Consider the following 26,918-nt stretch of genomic DNA (forward strand, 5'->3'; position numbering starts at 1 on the left):
GGACTTAGGGGTTCAGGTACATAGATCATTGAAGTGTCATGAACAGGTGCAGAAAATAATCAAGAAGGCAAATGGAATGCTGGCCTTTATATCTAGACGACTAGAGTACAAGGGGGCAGAAGTTATGCTGCAGCTATACAAAACCCTGGTTAGACCGCACCTGGAGTACTGTGAGCAGTTCTGGGCACCGCACCTTCGGAAGGACATATTGGCCTCGGAGGGAGTGCAGCGTAGGTTTACTAGAATGATACTCGGACTTCAAGGGTTAAGTTACAAGGAGAGATTACACAAATTTGGGTTGTATTGTCTGGAGTTTCGAAGGTTAAGGGGTGATCTGATCGAAGTTTATAAGATATTAAGGGGAACAGATAGGGTTGATAGAGAGAAACTATTTCCGCTGGTTGGGGATTTTAGGAGTAGTGGGCACAGTCTAAAAATTAGAGCCAGACCTTTCAGGAGCGAGATTAGAAAACATTTCTACACACAAAGGGTGGTGGAAGTTTGGAACTCTCTTCCGCAAACAGCAATTGATACTAGCTCAATGGCTAAATTTAAATCTGAGATAGATAGCTTTTTGGCAACCAAAGGTATTAAGGGATATGGGCCAAAGGCAGGTATATGGAGATAGATCAGAGATCAGCCATGATCTTATCAAATGGCGGAGCAGGCACGAGGGGCTGAATGGCCTACTCCTGTTCCTATGTTCCTAAATCATGTTTAACAAATTTAATAGAGTTTCTTGAAGATTGTATGCTGATTGTATAGATAATGGGAATACAGTTGATGTTGGGTACAGGGATTTTGAGAATTGATATCTTTATAAATCTGGATCTGGAGCTAAAAGTCACAAGCACAGTGGCTAAATTTGTAGATAATTCAAAGCTAATGAAGGTGGTAGGCTCCAAAGCTGAAAAGGATAAGCTACAGGAGGATTTGAATATACTTGGGAATTAGGCAGACTAGTGGCAGATGAAATTCAATGTAAAGAAATTCAAAGTGCTTCACATGGGGACAAAATGTCCAGAGAGGGTCTATCACTTAAATGGAAAGAAAATAAAATGCATGGAAAATCTGGGAGTCCTGATTGATAATAAATTAAAGTTATCACAACAATGCTCGGTGGCAGTAAGCTTGGATTGACTCCGAGGCATAAAACCTCAGGGTCACACTGACTTTGACAGCCTCAGGCAAGGATGCAGATGGCCTTGAGCTGGGGCTGCACTTGGTACTGCAGCAGGCGACAAAGCTCTGTTCTTAGGTGAACTGCAGGTAAGAAGTTCTAGGCTTTCACACTCGTGTGGAGTAAGGCCTCCTGCGAGCTGGCCTCCTTCTGTCTCCTTTCTCTGTAGCTGCAACTCCCTGGACTCTAGCCTGCTCTTCTTTCTCCTCCTCCTACTCTTCCAGCCAGTGAAAGCACCAAACCCATTGAAACCAATCAGAAGTTTGCCAGAAGCTCCTGGACAAACCCTCTGCTGACTCATCGAATTACTTTCACAAATAATTTGTCGGTCCCAGCAGTCAAAACTCCCAATAAGCTCAGAAGCAGCTCACGAACAGTCCAAATAAATTAACCAGTGATTTACCTGAGAGCTAGAAATAGCACCCTCTAGGCTAATCACTTCCATGATTTCTGTGACTGATTTAGAATTGGCGAATACAGTGCTGGAGCTGTTAAAAAGCACAGGACTCTAATTAAGCGGCTTAAATGGACAGCTGCTGATTTCAGGTGGGTACGTTAGGTGCCTAAAAGAAGCCTCTATTCAAAGTGGCAATGGGAAAATTCTGTGTATGTGAGATCGGACTCGGCTCTCGGTGTCTGAGCGCTCATTTTTGGAGGTGAAACATGCATTCCCAAGTTGAACGACCACCCCCTCCGTTTCCCCCCCCCCCCTCCCCATCCCGCCACTGTTTTTCATATATAAGAGATAAGCTGACCATGGAAAATTGGGTGCCACCAGCACAAGTCATTTTGGGCCACCTTAACAGCCATTTTAAACCATTTGGGTGTAAAATGCACTCCCAATGGAAACTCTACCCTCGCGTTTGAGGAGGGGAAGGGACCATTCACACAAACCAGGATGAGTGACAACCCCGAGTTTCTGAATCTGGGCCAATTTGAATTGAACCCAAATTCAAATATATGAGTGTGTTGAGGAGAGGGAGCCAGGTCTTTGATTTAACTAATATGTAGAATGAATTGTCCTTTTGTTAAAAAATAAATTAAGAAACCAGTCTCCATGTGCAGGGATCATCTGGCGTGCTTTGTTCCCTCTTTGCCCATGTTCTTGGATTTTCAAAGTCACATTAGGGGGAGGATAGCAAACTGGTTTAAAAATTGGTTAGAAGGGGAAAAAAAAGATCAAGGCACTGATTTTAACCCAACCTGGCTGGTGGGAAGGGGCTGATGAATGATTAAAATCATAGAAACAGAGAAAGTAGGAGCAAGAGCAGGCCATTCGGCCCTTCGGGCCTGCTCCGCCATTCAAAATGATCATGGCTGATCGTCTAACTCAATACCCTGTTCCTGCTTTTTCCCCATATCCCTTGATCCCTTTAGCATTAAGAAATATACCTATCTCCATCTTGAATACACCTAATGACTTGGCCTCCACTGCCTTCTATGGTAGAGAATTCCACAGGTTCACCAACCTCTGAGTGAAGAAATTTCTCCTCATCTCAGTTCTAAATGGCATACCCCGTATCCTGAGGCTGTGACCCCTGGTTCTGGACTCCCCAGCCATCGGGAACATCCTCCCTGCATCTAATCTGTCTAGTCCTGTTAGAATTTTATATGTTTCGATGAGATCACCTCTCATTCTTCTAAACTCTAGTGAATATAGGCCTAGTTGTAGGGTAAGGTAGCACAGTGGTTATGTTACTGGACTACTAATCCAGAGACCTGGACGAATAATCCAGAGTCATGAGTTCAAATCCCGCCACGGCAGCTGGGGAATTTAAATTCAATTAATTAAATAAAATCTGGAATTAAAATACCAGTATTAGTAATGGTAGCCATGAACACTACCGGATTGTCGTAAAACCCCATCTGGTTCACTAATGCCCCTTAGGGAAGGAAACCTGCCGTCTTTACCCGGTCTGGCCGAAATGTGACTCCAGACCCACAGCAATGTGGTTGATTCTTAATTGCCCTCTGAAATGGCCTAACAAGCCACTCAGTTGCAAAATCTCGCTAAAAAAAGTCACAATAACAATAAAACCGGACTGGACCACGAGGCAATGGACACGACGAAGGCAAAACCAAGCCCAGTCGATCCTGCAAAGTCCTCCTCACTAACATCTGGGGACTTGTGCCAAAATTGGGAGAGCTGTCCCACAGACTAGTCAAGCAACAGCCTGACATAACCATACCACAAAATCATACCTTTCAGCCAATGTCCCAGACTCTTCCGTCACCATCCCTGGGTATGTCCTGTCCCACCAGAGGTGGTGGTACAGTGATATACAGTCAGGAGGGAGAGGCCCTGGGAGTCCTCAACATTGACTCCGGACCCCATGAAATCTGATGGCATCAAGTCAAACATGGGCAAGGAAACCTCCTGCTGATTACCACCTACCGCCATCCCTCAGCTGATGAATCAGTCCTCCTCCATGTTGAACACCACTTGGAGGAAGCACTGAAGGTAGCAAGGGCACAGAATGTACTCTGGGTGGGAGACTTCAATGTCCATCACCAAGACTGGCTCGGTAGCACCACTACTGACCGAGCTGGCCGAGTCCTGAAGGACACAGCTGCTAGACTGGGCCTGCAGCAGGTGTGTGAGCAAACCAACACGAGGGAAAAACTTACTTGACCTCGTCCTCACCAATCTACCTGTCGCAAATGCATCTGTCCATAACAGTATTGGTAGGAGGGACCACCGCACAGTCCTCGTGGAGACGAGATCCCGTCTTCGCAATGAGGACACCATCCAATGTGTTGTGTGGCACTACCACCGTGCTGAATGGCATAGATACAGAACAGCAGCTCAAAACTGGGCATCCATGAGGTGCTGTGGGCCATCAGCAGCAGAATTGTATTCCAGCACAATCTGTAACCTCATGGCGTGGCATATTCTTCACTCTACCATTACCAACAAGCCAGGGGATCAACCCTGGTTCATTAAGGAGTGTAGAAGAGCATGCCAGGAGCAGCACCAGGCATACCTAAAAGTGAGGTGGCAACCTGGTGAAGCTACAACTCAGGACGACATGCATGCTAAACAGCGGAAGCAACATGCTATAGACAAAGCTAAGCGATTCCACAACCAACGGATCAGATCAAAACTCTGCAGTCCTGCCACATCCAGTCGTGAATGGTGGTGGACAATTAAACAACTAACGGGAGGAGGAGGCTCCGTGAACATCCCCATTCTCAACGATGGCGGAGTCCAGCACGTGAGTGCAAAAGACAAGGCTGAAGCGTTTGCAACCATCTTCAGCCAGAAAGTGCCGAGTGGATGATCCATCTCGGTCGCCTCCCAATATCCCCACCATCACAGAAGCCAGTCTTCAGCCAATTCAGTTCACTCCACGTGATATCAAGAAACGGCTGAGTGCACTGGATACAGCAGAGGCTATGGGCCCCGACAACATCCCGGCTGTAGTGCTGAAGACTTGTGCTCCAGAACTAGCTGCGCCTTTAGCCAAGCTGTTCCAGTACAGCTACAACATTGGCATCCACCCGACAATGTGGAAAATGCCCAGGTATGTCCTTTCCACAAAAAGCAGGACAAATCCAATCCAGCCAATTACCGCCCCATTAGTCTACTCTCAATCATCAGCAAAGTGATGGAAGGTGTCGTCGACAGTGCTATCAAGCGACACTTAGTCACCAATAACCTCATTACAGCCTTAGTCCAAACATGGACAAAAGAGCTGAATTCCAGAGGTGAGGTGACAGTGACTGCCCTTGACATCAAGGCAGCATTTGACCGAGTGTGGCAACAAGGAGCCCTAGTAAAATTGAAATCAATGGGAATCAGGGGGAAAACTCTCCAGTGGCTGGAGTCATACCTAGCACAAAGGAAGATGGTAGTGGTTGTTGGAGGCCAAGCATCTCAGCCCCAGGACATTGCTGCAGGAGTTCCTCAGAGCAGTATCCTAGGCCCAACCATCTTCAGCTGCTTCATCAATGACCTTCCCTCCATCATAAGGTCAGAAATAGGGATGTTCGCTGATGATTGCACAGTATTCAGTTCCATTCGCAACCCCTCAGATAATGAAGCAGTCTGAGCCCGCATGGAGCAATACCTGGACAACATCCAGGCTTGAGCTGATAAGTGGCAAGTAACATTCGTGCCAGACAAGTGCCAGGCAATGACAATCTTCAACAAGAGAGAGTCTAACCACCTCCACTTGACATTCAACGGCATTACCATCGCCGAATCCCCCACCATCAACATCCTGGGGGTCACCATTGACCAGAAACTTAACTGGACCAGCCATATAAATACTGTGGCTACGAGAACAGGTCGGAGGCTGGGTATTCTGTGGCGAGTGACTCACCTCCTGACTCCCCAAAGCCTTTCCACCATCTACAAGGCACAAGTCAGGAGTGTGATGGTATACTCTCCACTTGCCTGGATGAGTGCAGCTCCAACAACACTCAAGAAGCTCGACACCATCCAGGACAAAGCAGCCCGCTTGATTGGCACCCCATCCACCACCCTAAACATTCACTCCCTTCACCACCAGCGCACAGTGGCTGCAGTGTGTACCATCCACAGGATGCACTGCAGCAATTCGCCAAGGCTTCTTCAACAGCACCTCCCAAACCCGCGACCTCTACCACCTAGAAGGACAAGAGTAGCAGGTACATGGGAACACCACCACCTGCACGTTCCCCTCCAAGTCACACACCATCCCGACTTGGAAATATATCATCATTCCTTCATCGTCGCTGGGTCAAAATCCTGGAACTCCCTTCCTAACAGCAGTGTGGGAGAACCTTCACCATACGGACTGCAGCGGTTAGAGAAGGCGGCTCACCACCACCTTCTCAAGGGCAATTAGGGATGGGCAATAAATGCCTGCCTCGCCAGCGACGTCCACAACCCATGAACGAATTTAAAAAAAACTCTCTCCTCATAAGTCAGTCCTGCCATCCCAGGAATCAGTCTGGTAAACCTTCATTGCACTCTCTCCATGGCAAGGACATCCTTCCTCAGATAAGGAGACCAAAACTGCACACAATACTCCAGAAGTGGTGTCACCAAGGCCCTCTATAATTGCAATAAGACATCTTTGCTCCTCTACTCAAATCCACTTGCAATAAAGGCCAACATACCATTCACCTTCCTAACTGTTTGCTGCACCTGAATGCTCGCTTTCAGTGACTGGTGTACAAGGACACCCAGGTCTCGTTGCACCTTCCCTTTTCCCAATCTATCACCATTCAGATAATAATCTGCCTTTCTGTTTTTACAACCAAAGTGGATAACCTCACATTTATCCACGTTATACTGCATCTGCCATGTTCTTGCCCACTCACCCAACTTGTCTAAATTACATTGGAGCCTCTTTGCATCCTCCTCACAGCTCACATTCCACCCCAGCTTTGTGTCTTCTGCAAACTTGAAAATGTTACATTTAGTTCCCTCAGCCAAATCATTGATATATATTGTGAATAGCTGGGGCCCAAGCACTGATCCCTGCAGTACCCCACTAGTCACTGCCTGCCACCCGGAAAAAGATGGTTTACTGTCCACCCGTCAACCATCATTTTAACTGGGTAGCTGACTCAGGTCGCAAATGCACCTGCCAGAAACAGGCAGGTGCCTCATTAATAAATTCAAATAGGGGTCTGATGACTCATTTGGACCCCAATGCAATTTTAACTGGGCGGGACACAAGTCCCAGCCAGCGGCAAACTGTTCAGGATAAGCTGGTGGAATTGGCTTCATAAACCGACTGACACAACTGCAAGCTGAATGTAAAGGAGCACTTGCCTGCAGGCACTTTGGTCATTAGGATCTGTGTGCCATTGTGAATAGTGCATTTCAAAGGCAGTTCTGAGCTTCTACTTTACTTCTTTCTAATTTTTTCTCCCTTACCTACCCTCCTTAAACACTCACTGATTATCATGGGTGCTGGTTTTGCTTCACTTCCTTGGATGGTCGAACAGTTGGAGGAAGAGAGGCAGCAGCAGCCTGAAGAACCAGGACAAGTAGCAGCTGGGGCTGGTAGAAGACAGCAGCTGTGGACAGCTCCTCGTAGAAGGCCATACCCAGCTCACAGGGTTACTTTAGGCCAAGAGTTACTCTCTTGGATATTTCTGAGGAGCAGTGCAGGAGGAGACTGCTTTTCACTGGGCAGGCTGTTGCTGACCGATGCAGCTTGTTGCAGCAGGACATGCTGCCTGCTGGACCGGAGCGGAGGGGGGGTCAAAGTCACCACTGCCTTTAACTTTTTCACCACGGGCTATAGGGGATTTCACCTACAGCTCCCAGTCTGCAGTGCACAGCTGCATCAAACAGATCACCAATGCCTTCCTTGCCAGAGCAAACCAATACATTGCCTTGGCGAATAATGCCAACAACAAGACTGAGAGAGCTCTGGGATCTGCAGCAGTGGCAGTCTTTCCTGGTATCCAGGGCATAATAGACTGCACTCGTGTAGCTGGCAAGGCACCGGAAGATGAGCCAGGAGCTTATGTGAATAGGGAGGACATCTTTTCCATCAATGTTCAACTGGTGTGTGATCACCGTAGAAGGATAATGCAAATCTGTGCCAGTTTCACTGGCAGCGGCCATGACGCCTCCATTCTGCGACAATCATCCATCCCCCCGTTTTTCTGCATTAAAGAATATTGAAACCATTCATGTCAACGACTTTATGACAATGCAGACGAAGAAGCTGTAAGGAGAAGAAACTATGGACCAATGTTTCAAATGTGATAAAGGTACAGGGGCTAAATTGCGCCACGTAGCGCCTGTTTTGCAGGCACTATGTGGACTCATAAGCACCGAAAATGGCATCTGGGATGCGCATGCACACTGCTGGCGTGACGTGCGCAGGGCGCCAAATTGGTAAAGGCATTTTCGCATGTGCACCTAACGAACGCTGACAGCATTTTTTTTTATTCGTTCATGGGATGTGGGCATCGCTGGCGAGGCCAGCATTTATTGCCCATCCCTAATTGCCCTCGAGAAGGTGGTGGTGAGCCGCCTTCTTGAACCGCTGCAGTCCGTGTGGTGAAGGTTCTCCCACAGTGCTGTTAGGAAGGGAGTTCCACGATTTTGACCCAGCGACGATGAAGGAACGGCGATATATTTCCAAGTCGGGATGGTGTGTGACTTGGAGGGGAACGTGCAGGTGGTGTTGTTCCCATGTGCCTGCTGCCCTTGTCCTTCCAGGTGGTAGAGGTCGCGGGTTTGGGAGGTGCTGTCGAAGAAGCCTTGGCGAGTTGCTGCAGTGCATCCTGTGGATAGTACACACTGCAGCCACTGTGCGCCGGTGGTGAAGGGAGTGAATGTTTAGGGTGGTGGATGGGGTGCCAATCAAGCGGGCTGCTTTGTCCTGGAGGGTGTTGGGCTTCTTGAGTGTTGTTGGAGCTGCACTCATCCAGGCAAGTGGAGAGTATCCCATCACACTCCTGACTTGTGCCTTGTAGATGGTGGAAATGCTTTGGGGAATCAGGAGATGAGTCACTTGCCGCAGAATACCCAGCCTCTGACCTACTCTTGTAGCCACAGTATTTATATGGCTGGTCCAGTTAAGTTTCTGGTCAATGGTGACCCCCAGGATATTGATGGTGGGGGATTCGGCGATGGTAATGTCGTTGAATGTCAAGGGGAGGTGGTTAGACTCTCTCTTGTTGGAGATGGTCATTGCCTGGCACTTGTCTGGCGCGAATGTTACTTGCCACTTATCAGCCCAAGCCTGAATGTCATCCAGGTCTTGCTGCATGTAAAGTAGGGAGATTATGCTGTAGATCAGTGTGCAACCTTGCACAGCTGAACAGATCTTAAACTGCATGGAAGACCCATCCACTAGCGCTATTCAAAGGGATCATGCAGTTTTATTGGTTCTGGCTGCTGATGCATTCGTACTTGTTTTTGGAGGTCTCCTATACTTGAATACTAGGACGAGGGGACAAAGCCTAAAAGTTAGAGCCAGAACTTGCAGGAGTGAAGTTAGGAAACGCTTCTACACACAAAGGGTGGGAGAAATTTGGAACTCACTTGCACAAATGGCAGTTGATGCTAACTCAATTGTTAATTTTAAATCTGAGATTGTAAGATTTTTGTTAACCATAGGTATTAAGGGATATGGGGCTAAGGGGGGTATATGGAGTTAGGTCACAGATCAGTCATGATCTCATTGAATGACGGAATAGGCTCGAGGGGCAAAATGGCCTACTCCTGTTCCTATGTTCCTATAATAAAGTTTCAATACTCTATAGGGAGTGGGCTGTCTAGCTGACAGGCAACAGCAAGGGCACTGGCGGAGTGTCAGGGATGGGACAGGAATGCTGTCACCCTGAGAGAGGACAGCAGCTTCATGTTCCATGGAGCCACTGTCACTTGCTGCCGCCTGTTATGCGCCATCTTCTCCTGCAAGAAAATGGGACGTGTGTCAGTGAATATCCTGCAAGATGTTTGGGTGATATTTCTATGTCATGGTTGAATAGCTGCCAGTGTGTGACCTGTGAGTTGTAGGTATGCGGCTTGCAACAGTTGTAATGTGTGAAGGTGAGATGAAGCATCTGATTGGAAGAGTTGAGTACTGATGGAAAGAGTTTGTTGGTAGGTGTGTGATGGGGATGTGGTGTGTGGAGCAGTGGATGTGGCTAGTGGTGCAGTTGGTAGGAGATGCCACTTTACAGTTGAACTCATGCACCTTGACCACTCGAGTCAAAGCATTGAACTTCTTCCTGCATTGCATCCATGTTCGTGGTGCTATGTTCCTGGCATTGACCTCATCCCCTACTGCCTACCACTGCCTCGGAAGCATATGTCTGGAGGGCCTCTTGCCCCACTGTGGATATAGGAAGCCCTTATTCTGTTCACCTCTTGCACCAAGGCCTCTTGTGCATCATTAGAGAACCTTGATGCACTCACTCTCACAGGCTCGGTACAAATTCAGATCGGCAGATTGGCTGGGTCTGGTGTGAAGATTGGAGGATGTGGGATGTAATTGTGAGCAACCTTTATTCAATGGTTTAAAATAAATCAACTGTATGCAAGCATCAGGATGAAACCTGCATCTGTGTTTTACGTGTGCGATGTCTGATCTCTATTCAAACTCAGTTCAGACCCGTATCTTTTTTTGAAAATATAAGAGTCCTGCGAACTTTGATTGGCCAAGTTGTTGCTTTGGGGGACTTTAATCTTCATATAGACTGGCAAATCAAATTGGCAAAGGTAGTTTGGAGGACGAGTTCATGGAATGTATTCGAGACGGTTTCTTCGAGCAATACGTCATGGAACCAACCAGGGAACAGGCTATTTTAGATCTTGTATTATGTAATGAGACAGGGTTAATTTGTAAGAGCTCCTCTGGGGAAGAGTGATCATAATATGATAGAATTTCACATTGAATTTGAGAGTGATGTACTTAAGTCAGAAACTAGAGTCTTAAACTTAAATAAAGTCAATTATGTAGGTATGAGGGGCGAGTTGGCTAAGGTAGATTGGGAAATTAGATTAAAGGGTATGACAGTTGAAAAGCAATGGCAAACTTTAAAGAAATATTTCAATATTCTCAATAAATATACACTCCATTGAGAAATAAAAACTCCACGGGAAAAGTGATCCACCTGTGGCTAACTAAAGAAGTTAAGAATAGTATTAGATTAAAAGAAGAGGCCTATAATGTTGCCAAGAAGAGTAGTAAGCCTGAGGATTGAGAGAATTTTAGAAAATAGCAAAGGATCAAAAAATTGATAATGAGGGAGAAAATAGACTATGAGAGTAAACTAGCAAGAAATATAAAAACAGATTGTAAGAGCTTCTAAAAAGGAAGAGAGTAGCAAAAGTAAATGTTGGTCCCTTAGAGGCTGAGACAAGAGAAATTGTAATGGGGAATCAGGAAATGGCAGGTGCGTTAAACAAATATTTTGAATCTGTCTTCACAGTAGAAGACATAAAAACATACCAGAATAGCGGGGAACCAAGGTCTAATGAGAGTGAGGAACTTAAAGTTATTAATAGCAGTGGAGAAAAAGTACTTGATAAACTAATGGGACTAAAAGCCAATAAATCCCCTGGACCTGATGGTCTACATCCGAGGGTTCTAAAAGAGGTGTCTGCAGAGATAGTGGATGCATTGGTTGTGATCTTCCAAAATTCCCTAAATTCTAGAATGGTCTCAGCAGATTGGAAGGTAGCAAATGTGACCCCGCTATTCAAGGAAGGAGGGAGAGAGAAAACAGGGAACTACAGGCCAGTTAGCCTGCCAGCAGTCGTCAGGAAAATGCGGGAATCCATTATTAAGAAAGTGGTAACTGGCCACCCGGAAAATCATAATATGATTAGGCAGAGTCAACATGGTTTTATGAAAGGGAAATCGTGTTTGACAATCCTATTAGAGTTTTTTGAGGATGTAACTCAGGGTAGATAAAGGGGAACCAGTGGATGTTGTATATTTGGATTTTCAAAAGGCATTCAATAAGGTGTCACATAAAAGGTTGTTACACAAGATAAGGGCTCATGGGGTTGGGGGATAACATATTAGCATGGATAGAGGGTTGGTTAACGGACAGAAAACAGAAAGTAGGGATAAATGGGTCATTTTCAGGTTGGCAGGCTGTAACGAGTGGGGTGCCACAAGGATTGGTACTTGGGGCCACAGCTATTTACAATCTACATTAATGACTTAGATGAAGGGACAGAGTGTAATGTGTCCAAGTTTGCTGACGATACAAAGCTAGGTGGGAAAGTAAACTGTGAGAAGGACACAAAGAGTCTGCAAAGGGATATAGACAGGTTGGTAGGAAGAATAGAAAAACAGAACATTTTTTAAATGGTGAGAAACTATTAAATGTTGGTGTTCAGAGAGACTCGGGTGTCCTCATACAAGAAACACAAAATGTTAGCATGCAGGTACAGCAAGCAATTAGGAAAGCAAATAAAATGTTGGCCTTTATTGCAAGAGAGTTGGAGTACAAAAGTAAGGAAGTCTTACCACAATTGTACAGGACTTTGGTGAGACCACACCTGCAGTACTGTGTATAGTTTTGGTCTCCTTATCTAAGGAAGGATATACTTGCCTTAGAGGTGGTGCAGCAAAGGTTCACTAGATTAATTCCTGGGATGAGAGGGTTGTCCTGTGAGGTGAGGTTGAGTAGAATGGGCCTATTCTCTCTGGAGTTTAGAAGAATGAGAGGTGATCTAATTGAAACATGTAAGATTATGAGGGGGCTTGACAGGGTAGATGCTGAGAGGTTGTTTCTCATGGCTGGTGAGTCTAGAACAAAGGCACATCGTCGCAGGATAAGGGGTCGTCCATTTAGTGAGTGAGTGAGTGCAGACATGTGGAGCTTCTGCTTGTTGTGCAGATGCTGAGTGTAAGAAGAAACAAGATGGAGTGAGGATGAGGAGGTGTTGAATGGAAAACATGGTGTGGGGTAAGGAAGAAGCCATGAGAATAGATGGTGATTCTGCAAATTCTACCAAGTGAGAAGAAAATGGTGTTAGTGGCTGCTGTGAAGGGAGCAAGGCAGAGGCAATTGTGTGTTTGTAATGAGAATGAGAGGTGGTGTAGTGTGCCCTTGTGCTGGGTGGTGAAGGGTATGATGGAGGGGGGGATTCATTGAGAGTGGTGGAGGAAGGGGGAAAGAAGTGTTGCCGTGTGTTGGGAGAGATGAAGAAATGAAGATCTATACGCACCCTTGTTACTCTAGTGAGGTCACTGAAGCACTTCCTGCACTACACCCAGGAGCTGACAACTCTGCATTGTCTCTCTATGCTCGGGGGACAAAGTGTTTCGGGATCCTCCTCCCACTGGCTAGAAAGATACCTTCGCTCCTTTCCCTGACCTAGAATCATAAAATGGTTACAGCACAGAAGGAGGCCATTCGGCCCATCGAGCCTGCGACCTCTTCCTGTAGGACCTCCAAGGAGGCTTCAGAGAACCTGGGGGCTTGCCTGCAACTCATGTTTCTTCCTCCACCATTCTAAAGCAAAATCTTGCAGACAAGACTGCAACCTCACTTTAAGAGGTGCATTCCTGCTTTAAAAAGGCCTCTGGCTGACCTGCCCAAAATTGTGCTTCAGAAGTGGGCGGGTTTCCCAGTGGATCAGTGAAACTGGTGTCAAACCCGCTGGTGACATTATAGTGAGGCCCAAGAGTTAAAATACCACGGGCCTGAATTCTGGGGCAATGGCTGAGTTTTGAACTCATCCCACGACCCACCCGCCCAAAACCTGCCCAGAGTTAAAATCGGGGTTTTAAAAATGATGTCAAAATAATATTGGCCCATAAGATGGCCTTAAGTGTACATGAGACAGTCAGTAGGAAAAAGTTAGTGTTAACTCAGAGCCTAATAACAAAGGTGCTGGGAGTGGAGGCTATTTAAAAATAAACTGTGAGCTCAAAAACAATTTTTACACCTAAAAATACAGATAATATGTTAATATAAATAATACATGATAACTGTGCCAGTGGGAATGGGCCCAAGCATTGGAAACGGTCTTTGCAGAACAATGGAAAGGCATAATTCAGTTTAAATGTCATTGGTTTATACATGATTACTAAAGTGATTTTGACCTTGGCTTGGTCTATACATTGTTATTATCTCTAAACAGTGCAGTACAAGCAAATGAAACAATTTTTAAGACTTTATATTGTAAAATAAATCTAAACAGGCTGGATTAGCTCCAGTCCATTGTGAGGCCAGCCTCTACAGGTCCCATTTACTCTCCTTCCCCCTCTCACCTCTGTAAAGAAATAATTAATTAATGTAAAAAAAAACCTCTTCTCATCTTAACTTATTCCTCTTTTCATCTATCCTATCTTTCTTTAAGCACCTTTCACACTTTTTCTTCTTAAAATGAAGGAAGACCACAATGTCAGAGGACTGAGTTACAAGGAAAACAGAAAAACTCAGAAAAGAAACAGAAAATGCTGGAAATACACAGCAGGTTAGGCAGCATCTGTGGAGAGAGAAACAGAGTTAACGTTTCAGGTCGATGACCATTCATCTAAACTCAAAAACTCAGAACCTTCATCTATAAATGGAGGCAAATGGGAGGAGACACATGCCGCTGTTTAAGATACAGTGTGAAATAGAAAAGGTTAATCCTGAGCATTATTTCAAGTAAAACAATGACTGCAGGACCAGGTGACATAGGTATAGCCTAGTAAAAGGCAAGTTCAGGACTGAGGTTAGGAAGTGCTTCTTCACAGTAATTAATACCTGGATAGGGTGGTAGAGGCAAAAATTTTGAAATCAATAGAGGCAGTTAGTTGCTGTGATGTAAAAAGAGTAGGTGGTTGAATTTTGGCAGGAGTTCACCTGATCGTCCACCATAACTTTGGCAGAAGATCCGCGGAAACGCCATTTCTCTGGGGTTTGTGGGGATCTTCTGCCGAAGTTACAGCAGACAATCGGGAGCATCTCCACTCAAGACTGAGACAGATGGATTTTTGTTAGGTAAGGGCATTAAGGGTTACGAAACCAAGGTGGGCAAATGGAGTTAAGGTACAGATCGGCCATGATCTAATTGAATGGCAGAACAGGTTCGAGGGGCTGAACTACCTACTCCTGTTCCTATGTTCCATGCAAAATCCAATTCATCTATCTATCTATATGTGTATAGATAGAGAGAGAGAGAGAGAGAGAGAGAACAAAACTGGGCATGGCACTGAACCCTGGGGTACATCACGTCCAACCCTTCTCCAATCTGAGCAACACCCATTAACCTTAGCCTTTTGTTTCCTGACCACCAGCCAACCTTTTAAACGTACTGCTACATTTTTCTTATATTACACACCTGAATTTTTGTAACAAGCTTCCCGTGAGACACCTTATTGAAGGCATTCTGAAAATACATTACATTTACTGCATTCCCTTTATCTATACAATCAGTCACTTCTTCAAAAAAACTCTGTTAAATTTGTCATACACAACTTGTCTTTAACAAATGAGTCTTTGATTATGCCATGCATCTCTGAATGCTCACTAATAGTGACCTTGAATTATGAATTCTTAGGGGGTAATTTTGACTTTAGACGCTAGTGTAAAATGCATGATATCTGCTCGGCCATCCATTAAACACCGCTCCTGATTTTAGTTTCCAATGAAGTGAATGGGCAGCCGAGCCGATATTGCACATATTAGATAAAGGGAATGCAGTAAATGTAATGTATTTTCAGAATGCCTTCAATAAGGCATCTCACAGGAAGCTTGTTACAAAAATTCATGTATGTCAAAATGACCCCCTAACAGTTTGTCCTTAATCTATGTTAGATTAACTGGTCTGGAGAGAGATGTACAGTGGTGTTCCCCAGGGGTCGGTGCTGGGACCGCTGCTTTTCTTGATATATATTAATGACTTGGACTTGGGTGTACAGGGCACAATTTCAAAATTTGCAGATGATACAAAACTTGGAAGGGTAGTAAACAGTGAGGAGGATAGTGATAGACTTCTTCAAGAGGATATAGAAAGGCTGGTAGAATGGGCAGACACATGGCAGATGAAATTTAATGCAGAAAAATGCAAAGTGATACATTTCGGTAGGGAGAATGAGGGGAGGCAATATAAACTAGAGGGCACAATTCTAAAAGGGGTACACGAACAGAGAGATCTGGGGGTGTATGTGCACAAATCATTGAAGGTGGCAAGGCAGGTTGAGAAAGCGGTTAAAAAAGCATACGGGATCCTGGGCTTTATAATTAGAGGCATTGAGTACAAAAGTATGGAAGTCATGATGAACATTTATAAAACGCTGGTTCAGCCACAACTGGAGTATTGTGTCCAGTTCTGGGCACCACACTTTAGGAAGGATGTGAAGGCCTTAGAGAGGGTGCAGAAGAGATTTACTGGAATGATTCCAGGGATGAGGGACTTCAGTTACGTCGATAGATTGGAGAAGCTGGGGTTGTTCTCCTTAGAGCAGAGAAGGTTGAGAGGAGATTTGATAGAAGTGTTCAAAATCATGAAGGGCCTAAACAGCGTAGATAGAGAGAATCTGTTTGCATTGGCGGAAGGGTCAAGAACTAAAGGACATAGATTTAAAGTGATTGGCAAAAGAACCAAAGGTGACTTGAGTAAAAACTTTTTTACACAGTGAGTGGTAGTGGTTGTGATCTGTAATGCACGGCAGGGGTGGGGGGGTGTGGTGGAGGCAGATTCAATCATGGCCTTCAAAAGGGAACTGGATAAGTACTTGAAAGGAAAAAATTTGCAGGGCTATGGGGATAGGGCGGGGGAGTGGGACTAGCTGGATTGCTCTTGCATAGAGCCAACGCAGACTTGATGGCCCGAATGGGCTCTTTCTGTGCTGTTACCTTTCTATGATTCTGTGATTTTATGGTTCTATATTCTATATACCTTTCCTTCCCTTCTTGTACAGAAGTGCTACATTGGCTACTGTCTAGTCCTCCAGCACAATTTATATCTTAGAAGGATTGAAAAATTGTGGCCAAGGTCACTGCAATGTCCTCTCCGACTTCCTTCAACAGCCTAGTGTGCAAGTTTTCATGGCTTATAGACTTTCCAGCTTGAGTCAAACTGACACTTATTCTAACCTTTCCTACAGCCCCAACAAATAACAGTTTCTGTAGCCTGCTGTTCAAAAGTTCACTTATCTGCCTATTATTAGGGAGTCCTGACAAAATCACTCCTACGAGTTTCAAAGAGTAGTCAGTAAAATGAGGATTATAGTTCCCTTACATAGTCTTACCCCAGCCAGCGATCTGATGATGTCCAGTGTAGTGCCATTCTTCATAAAAACCCCTGGGTGGTAGAGGAGATAACGAAGGCTGTGACCTTTTTCTTTAGGGGGTCCTGCAGACCACCCTAGTGGAGATGCTACTTTGTGGGAGAACAAAACATTGTTAAATATTTGGTTTTAAAGCACAGAACATAACTTGTAAGCTTTACCCTGTACTTCCCCTCATAACAATGTAATTCAGTTAGTAGTGATTGTGTGTACTTTGAAGTTTAATTTCAATTAGACTTGTTTAATTTGCTTGTATGAAGGTTAACATATGGTACTGATTACCAAAATTGTTTATTTACAATTATTTTTCTCCTGGAACTGATTTCAGTGATGTCACATGACCTCAGGCTAGCGTAAACCTGCTTACACAATACCTGGTTTAACATTTGAGCAGTATCACATTAAAAAAGGATCCCTTTTCCCAACATTCTAGCTTTGTACTATATCTGATTCCTATATTGATGATAAAGAGGCATCAAGCTTTTTCCCGTTAATTTATAATCACACCAGGCAATGACAAAAATGTTGTTGAAATTATGTAATTTTGGCATGCCATCATTATCACAAAACTTCTTCCTTTAAACAAAAAGAGGTTTGCCAAACACATTTTCATTAAGACAATGGTGTAGATTTTCCCTTTGGGTTTAACTCATAAACAGATGTAAATCAAGCAAACCTGATCGGAAAATTGGCTAGAGATCTATAATGCTGGATTGCTACCCATTTAGGACATCCTGCACATTCCCATTAGCCAAAAAACAGGGGCAGGAGTTTTATTATAATATTTAAATGAAGCACAGATGATGTCATTCTGTCCAGCAAGGTATTTCCTGATGTTCATGTGTGCAGAATGCTGAGCGATCTTCATGCCCACAACTAATGGCTATTTAGGGTTGCTAGGTGATCACTCATGTACAGACATTGATGTAAACAACAACAGCAACTTGCATTTATAAGCACTTTTAACGTAGTAAAATGTCCCAAGGTTTTTTCACAGGTGTATTATCAGACAAAAAAATTGACACCGAGCCAAAGAAAGAGACATTAGGACAGGTGGCCAAAAACTTGATTAAAGTGGTAGGTTTTAAAGAGTGTCTTAAAGGAGGAGAGAGAGATGGAGAGGCGGAGAGATTTAGGGAGGGAATTCCAGAGCTTAAGGCTGAGACGGCTAAAGGCATAGCCGCCAATGGTGGGACGAAGGGAGTGGGGGATGCACAAGGGGCCAGTATTCAAGGAGGCCATGGAGGGATTTGAACACGAGGATGAGAATTTAAAATCGAGGCGTTCAGGGACCAGGAGTCAATGTAGGTCAGCGAGCACGGGGTGATGGGTGAACGGGATTTAGTGTGAATTAGGATATGGACAGCAGAGTTTTAAATCAGCTCATGTTTATGGAGGATAGAAGATGGCAGGCTGGCCAGAAGAGCATTAGAATAGTCGAGTCTGAAGGTAACAAAAGCAAGGATGAGAGTTTCAGCAACAGATGGGCTGAGGCAGGGGCGGAGACCGGCGATATTATGGAGGTGGAAGTAGGCAGTCTCAGAGATGTAAAGGCCAAAGAAAAAATATTGAACAGTGTCCAGACGATTTCTACAACATTTTCTTCCTTTTGTACTTTCTGCTGCCACTTTGGTTTTCAGGAGCATTTGTGACAATTGTTCTGATTTTCTTTTACTTAACAGCCATCAATGGACTTCCCGATGGATACCTGAGCTTTTTCTAGGAAGAAGAGGAGGAATTATAAAGGGAGGACAAGTACATCAACCAGCACCAAAGATACTGCGTGGTAACCTGCAGGTATCCTTACATTTGCATCTACAGACAAAGTTGCATATACCCCTTGCTTTGCAGCAGGATTAGTACATGCAACGGCTCCAATTCCTACTGCCAAGTTAACAGTTGTGCAAATACAATATGTGAAGACCTGACTAATGCTGATTGGTTCTTCACAACCCCCTCCAATCACATCTTGTCATGATTTAAGTGGTACTGCATGAAAGCAGGCCCTCCAGGGTGATCAGCAGTCAGCATAGGCTGACAGGCTGCATATAACAAGAGGCCACCAAACATATCTACAGGCCCTAAAACACCTGCTTGGCAACAAAAGTGGTGAATTGCCTTCATAAACTGCAGCTCCGCCGAGAGCCACATGCAGACCCGTGCCATCTGCTGCAAGGACAGCTGCCGAAAACACGCACCATAAGGTTGGCACAATCAGCCACAGTACCAGCTCTGCCAGGCATGTTGCTGAAATTGGAGCAATAAGGAGGGCCACTATTCTTGCAACCATCTCATCCAGGACCACTGTCACTCAGCAGCTATCTAACAGGGAGATGGCTGCTGAGCTGCTCTGTTACTGACCTGCAAATGGGGTTTTCGTTCAGTTCATTTCTCTCTTCTCCCTTCAGCCGCGGTAAAGGCTGTCAATCGGTTGAAATGCCTTTTGAGTCTTTCTTAAGATTGCAAAGATTTTTGTCTGCCTATTCTAACACTTCCCTTTAATTGTCCACATACCTTTATGTTTCACCTACAAGTAAATTTCCACTCCTCCAACTAGTGTGCTCACTGCACATGTCCAAATCTTCACCTAGAACTATGCAAACTTATGACAATGAGCTGACTGGAGAAATGGGCACACCAACAGCACCACTTCTTGTGAACTTCCCACCTGTTTCTAACCATTCGGAATCAAAATTGCAATCATTTCAGAAAATCTTCCTTAATGTCCCGTCACCTCTACAGGCAAGTTTGTTAGCAGTCTATTCTATTTTGACCCATTTTAACACGTCAAAAATTGATTTGGTTGTGTCATGGATTGTTGTAGATTATTATACAACCCGATGTGCAATACTAGATGTAACAGGACACAGCTTTGTGCATACATCTCCACTTAGAGTAAATTCTTGAGCTCTGCCATACTGAGGTGCAAGCCAGATACCAGACTCTCCATTGGGAGGGAAAACAATCAAAGGACCAGTCAACCTGGGCCACACCTCTGCACTTGATAGTGAAGAGTTATAAGAAAGAACTTGCTTTTATATAGCGTTTTTCAAGTCCTCAGGATGTTCCAAAGTGCTTCTCAGTCAATGGATTACATTACATTGCAGTCACTGTTGCTACGTTTTGCACACAGTAAGATCCCACACACAGCAATGAGATGAATAACGAGTTACTCTGTTTTGGTGGATTTGTTTGAGGGATGAATATTGGTTGAGGGATGAATTTTGGCCAGGACATCAGGAGGACTCCCTATTCTTCTTCAAAAAGGTGCCATGGTATCTTTTATGAACAGGTAGACAGGGTCTTGACTTAATATCTCTTCTGATTTTTTTGTTACATTCATTCTTGGAATGTGGGCGTCGCTGGTAAGGCCAGCATTTATTGCCCATCCCTAGTTGCTCTTGAGAAGGTGGTGATGAGCCGCCTTCTTGAACTGCTGCAGTCCGCGTGACATACAGCACCTCCAACAATGCAGCAATCTCTCAGTACTGCACTGAAGTGTCAGCCAAGATTATGTGCTCCTGGTGAGTGGTGCTTGAGTCCACAGACTTAGATCAGTCAAGCTGATGCTTGCATAGCATTGGCTAGGTCTCCAATCTGCTTTCTCATCCTACCACGATAAGACTCTGATGGGAAGGGAAAAAATAGATATTCATAGCAAATATGAGTGTAAATAGGACACTAGGTTTATCAGTGTTCTTTTTTTACAAGCCTTTCTCCCAAGCAGAGATCTAATGGCGCAATGTTTTGGCATATCATTGTGCCAGTGATGCAACACTGAATAGATTCTCAACAACAATACCCGACAGAGCAAATTCCTTATGTCAGTGAAGCTGCTGGGAAAGGAGATGCCAAGATGCATTGCTTGACCACAGAGAATGAGGTGAGTCAGGCAGGACGTCAATCTCCGCAAATTTTCCAATAACCGTCTGTAGGGTAGCACTGGGACCATAGTGCTTCCCCGCCATTTCAGTCAGAGAATGAAGCATGGTCCAGAGGGACAAAATAGAATTTGAAATTGGGAGTGGACAACCAGGAAGGTTTAAGGTTTGACCATTAGCTCTGTGCGGAGTTAGTTAATCTCAGCCAGGGCAACAGATGGAATGTTGCAATTGGGTTTAGTACTCCTGATTTATGTAGAAGAAAAGAAATCAGCAAGGATTTCCGTTCCTGGTCAATGTCAGGTATCCCCTACTGGAATTTGTGAAGGTACGGATATCTGATAAGGACAAGCTGGGCTCAGCTTTGATAGCCCTCACAGTTAAATAGCCTGCTAGTAATTAGTATCACATGGGTCAAGTACCAGAGGACTACTGCACCTGTGGAACTCTACCTAGTATAAGTCACTGGCCCTGATGATCCATGGGATATGATCCTGATGATTACACCAGTGCTGATCCCACTAGTGTTTGTGGGCGGAGGGCTACCTCAACCCCCAGATCCTGAGCATATTCACTTTGCCTTATGTCTAAGGGGGCTGATCAAAATATTGTAAAAAAAAGATTGTTTACCATTTCTCATGAGTCCACAGTCATGTCCGAAGGCAGGTACGCCTCCTCTTACTGAGTGTATCAGCCTCTAATATTGCGCCAGGTCCAGAATGAGCCAGGGGATTGGGAACTCTTGGCGTAGGGTATCGTCAACACCTCGCACTCGCCCCAATGATTACATTTGGCTTGTAAGGGGCAGGCGAATGTTCTGCCAATCAAAGGCAGGAGACTGGCATAGCCCTATGGATATTCAACTCTACTGTCTTTAAGAGGGGAGGAATGCAGTTAGGTATAATTTAAACAAGGGTATGGTAGACTACTAGGGTGTGGAATCAAGTAAGTTTTTTGAGAATAGTAGTTTGTGATGATAGAATGCACATAACCTATGTGGGCACCAATATCAGTCCATGGCTGTTTTTCCAGTAAGCTACTAGCCATCTTACATTTTTTGTGTTGACAGAAAAGGACACCAATTAGCTAATGTTATTCCGTTGTGTCGGTATAAATTTACTTACCTCCCTCATTCTCATCCTCCTCAATGATCTGCTGCTCTGGCTAAATTCCATGTTTTTCATATCACATAATGTCACAAGAGTTCTCGACAATAATTTGAATGATGGAGTTTTGCTAATTCTGAACACTCATTTACAGTAATTAACAATTAGTGCATTTACACCAAAATATATATATAAACCTACAAAATGGTGGCAATGTAAATCGAACAGTAAATTTATAAACCATAAATATATACATATAAATCTTTTTAGTTCTGTAATTTCAGGGTTGCATTATTTTTTGGCATCCGTGATTATTATAGAAAAACTGTTTATTTAGGACAAGCTTCAAGGGCTAGAAAGGTCCAATTCTGTCAAAATACAAATTACTGTGTGTTGACAGATAGTCTGGTGCATAATTATTTAACTGGATTTCTACATCTAAGTAAAAGGTTAATCCACACAAGAATTAGCTGTTCTACAAACCACCTGTGCCCATTAAAGGTGTTAATTAATAGTGTTTATTCCTTTGTTAATGAGCTGATGAGATTTCACAATTTCCCTGCGTCAGTCTGAAGGAATTGCTACCACCAATTATTTGCATGAAGTTTATTTAAAAGATAAATAAACCTAAGGAGAGCTCACTGTTCAGACCTCAACAGATCAAAACACAAGGTGGGGGGATTTTAACTCCCAAGAATGGGTGGGTTGGAGGCAGATGTGAGGTCAAAATCACAGAAGTTGGAAGCGGGACCGCATCCCGGCTTCAATGTGGCCTCTTTCGGGTTTGACCGAGGCACGTTTGGAGGGCACGTCTGAAACCCAGAAGTCCCGTCCCCACTTAAAGCCAGAGAGCCAATTGTTAAAGGGGCAATGAAACACTTGAGGCACTTAATTTTTTGTGGATTCTGCAACAGAAACAGATTTAACTTCTGCTGCACATGTTTCCCATGGCTTCTGAAACATGCCATTGAAACGGAGGCGAGGTGCAGCAGAAGCTCATTTGGACCTTTAAACCTGTGATTGAGACATCTCAATAAAAGGCGAGGTATTGCAGCTGAGCATTCAGTTCTCTCAGGCAAATGTTTGGCTGAGAGCTCTTTGTTGAGACTGAGAATTCTTGTGTTCAGATATATTTACCAACATTTTGGAGTATCTCAAAATGACAAGATCAGGATAGGATATGCAATGGATCTATTTCACAGTACATTGGAGGAGGAAAATCACCATCTATGGCAGGCATGCTGTGCAGTTCTGGGATCTGTAGGTGCACAAGACAGGTGTGCAACAAGGATCTGAAGGACAGCAGAAGGGGGACCAACTGAGGGGACAAGGTCGCAGGAGGCACTACCCATGTGAGAGGGTCTACAGGCAAAGGCTGAGCTTCCTGGACCTCTCTGAGGACCAGTGCCTACACAGGCTCAGATTGAGTCAGCAGGTGGTTGCAGGCATCTGCAGCCTCCTTCAGGAAGAGTTGGTCCCTGCTGGACCTGGTAGCCACGCATTGCCCATCGCACTGAAAGTAACCACAGCCCTTAGTGTCTTTGCCTCTGGTTCCTTCCGGGGCCCCACCAGTGACATCTGCAGGGTCTCTCAATCATCACCATACAAGTGTATAAGGGAAGTGATGGATGGGTTGTTTGCCAGGGCATCCGATTATGTGAACTTACCCCGTGATGAAAACAGCCAGAATGAGCAGACAGTGGGGTTTTTTCTCTCCGGCTGGCTTCCCACAGGTGCAGGGCACAATCGATTGCACACACGTGGCAATCCGAGGACCACCACATGAACCGAAAGGGCTATCACTCCATCAATGTGCAGCTGGTGTGTGACCACAAGTAGAGATTTCTGCAGGTGTGCGCCAGATTCCCTGGCAGCTGTCATGATGCCTTCATTTTGAGCCAGTCAAACATTCCAGGCCTCTTTCAGGCGAGAGACAGACTTAAGGGCTGCCTCCTTGGAGACAAGGGATACCTGCTGCAAACATTTTTTGGCATCTTCAAGGAAGAAGACACAAAAAACCTCCCAGAAATACTAGAGAACCAAGGGTCTGGTGAGAATGAGGAACTGAAAGAAATTAGTATTAGTAAAAAAAATAGTATTAGAGAAATTAATGGAACTGAAAGTCAATAAATCCCAAGGACCTGATGATCTACATCCCAGGGTTTTGAAAGATGTAGCTATAGAGATAGTAGATGCATTCCAAAATTCTATAGATTCTGGAGTGGTTCCTGCAGATTGGAGGGGAGCAAATGTAACCCCACTATTTAAGAAAGGAGGGAAGAGAGAAAACAGGGAACTACAGACCTGTTAGCCTGACATCAGTAGTAGGGAAAATGCTAGAATCTATTATAAAAGATATGATAACAGGACACTTAGAAAATAAGAATAGGATTTGGCAGAGTCAACATGGATTTATGAAAGGGAAATCATGTTTGACAAACCTATTGGATTTCTTTGAGAATGTAACTAGTAGACTAGATAAGGGGGAACCAGTGGATATGGTGTATTTGGAATTTCAGAAGGCTTTCGATAAGGTCCCACACAGGAGATTCGTGAACAAAGTTAGAGCAAATGGAATTGGGGTTAATATTCTGGCATGGATTGAGAATTGGTTAACAAACAGAAAAGAGAGTAGGAATAAACGGGCCTTTTTCAGGTTGGCAGACTGTCACTAGTGGGATATCGCAGGGATCGGTGCTTGGGTCCCAGCTATTCACAATCTGTATCAATGATTTGGATGAGGGGACCAAATGTAATATTTCCAAGTTTGCTGATGAGACAAAACTGGGTGGGAATGTGAGTTGTGAGGAGGATGCAAAGAGGCTTCAAGGGGATGTGGACAGGCTAAGTGAGTGGGCAAGAACAGGGCAGATGGAATATAATGTGGAAAAATGTGAAGTTATCCACTTTGGTAGGAAAAACAGAAATGCAGAGTATTTTTTAAATGGTGAGAGATTGAGAAATGTTGATGTTCAAAGGGACCTGGGTGTCCTTGTACATGAGTCACTGAAAGCTAACATGCAGGTGCAGCAAGCAATTAGGAAGGCAAACGGTATGTTAGCCTTTATTACAAGAGGATTTGAGTACAGGAGTAAAGATGTCTTGCTGCAATTATATAGGGCCTTGGTGAGACCGCACCTGGAGTATTGTGTATAATTTTGGTCTCCTTACCAAAGAAAGGATATACTTGCCATAAAGGGAGTGCAACAAAGGTTCACCAGACTGATTCCTGGGATGGCAGGATTATCGTATGAGGAGAGATTGAGTAGACTAGGCCTGTATTCCCTAGAGTTTAGAAGAATGAGGTGATCTCATTGAAACAATTCTTACAGGGATCGACAGGGTAGATGCAGGGAGGATGTTTCCCCTGGCTGGTGAGTCAAGGACCAGGGGTCACAGTCTCAGAATAAAGGGTAGGCCATTTAGGACTGAGATGAGGAGAAATTTCTTCACTCAGAGGGTGGACAATCTTTGGAATTCTCTACACCAGAGGGCTGTGGAGGCTCAGTCATTGAATACATTCAAAACAGAGATCGCTAGATTTCTAGATATTAAAGGCATCAAGGGATATGTGGATGGTGCAGGAAAATGGCATTGAGGTAGAAGATCAACCATGATCTTGTTGAATGGTGGAGCAGGCTCGAGGGGCTGGATGGCCTACTCCTGCTCCTATTTCTTATGTTCTTAACATGGCTCATGACACCTGTGAGGAACCCCACCAATGAGGCACAACAGCGATACAACCAGAGCCACGTGACCACCAGGTGCGACATTGAGCAAGCCATAGGCATGTTCAAGATGCACTTCAGATGCCTTGACAGGTCTGGGGGAGCCCTTCAGTACTTGCTAGCGAGGGTCTCCAGGATAATCGTGTTGTGCAGGACGCAGCACAACATTGAGCAGCAGAAAGGTGGTCGAGGATGAATGCGCTCCTCAATCACTCTCTGTTAGCCGCAACATTGAGGATGAGGAGGACCGTGAGGAGCAGAAGGAGGAGGAGGAATATGGCAATGGTGCACGCATCGCTATACCAGGCGTGCGCATTGCTGCCCATGATGCCAGGGATGCCTTCATCTCTCAGAGGTTCTCATTGTGACATTCCAAAAATTGAGTGTTGACATATTCATGCCACCTGGAAAAATCATCACCACAACCATCAAACCCCACCTCCCTTTACACAAAACAATCCTTCAGCCAAGCATACACCCATTGCACAGCCACCCAATGAGCATTGCCATGTGTTGGCATTGATCATTAAGCAACTGAAAGGTCCAATTGGAAGTCTGGAAGCACTAATGTTGGAACTTGGTGATAATGAATGAATTTTATGTGCCAACATTAAAAGAAATGTAAAATTCAGGCGGTGCTGGCCATAATCTTCCAAACATCCTTGGATAAGGGGGTCGTGCCAGAGGACTGGAGAATTGAGAATGTTCCACCCTTGTTCAAAAAAGTGTGTAAGGATAAACCCAGTGACAACAGGCCAGTCAGTTTAACCTCAGTGATGGGGAAACTTTGAGAAACAATAATTCAGGTCAGAATTAGCAGTCACTTGGACAAGTGTGGATTGATTAGGGAAAGCCAGCATGGATTTCTTAAAGGTAAATCGTGTTTAACTAACTTGATAGAGTTTTTTGATGAGGTAACTGAGAGGATCAACGAGGGCAATGCGGTTGGTGTGGTGTATATGGACTTTCAAAAGGCGTTTGATAAAGTGCCGCGTAATAGGCTTGTCATCAAGACTGAGGCCCATGGAATAAAGGGGGAATGGCAGCATGGATACAAAATTGGCTAAGCAACAGGAAGCAGAGAGCAGTGGTGATTGGAGTGAAGTACACAGTGGTGTTCCGCAGGGGTCAGTACTAGGACCACTGCTTTTCTTGATATATATTAATGACTTGGACTTGGATGTACAGGGCACAATTTCCAAATTTGCAGATGGCACAAAACTTGAAAGTGTAGTGAACAGTGAGGAGGATAGTAATAGACTTCAAGAGGATATAGACAGACTGGTGGAACGGGCAATCATGTGCCAGATGAAATT

This window comes from Heptranchias perlo, chromosome 3 (genome assembly GCF_035084215.1).
Source record: "Heptranchias perlo isolate sHepPer1 chromosome 3, sHepPer1.hap1, whole genome shotgun sequence".
Lineage (NCBI taxonomy): Eukaryota > Metazoa > Chordata > Chondrichthyes > Hexanchiformes > Hexanchidae > Heptranchias > Heptranchias perlo.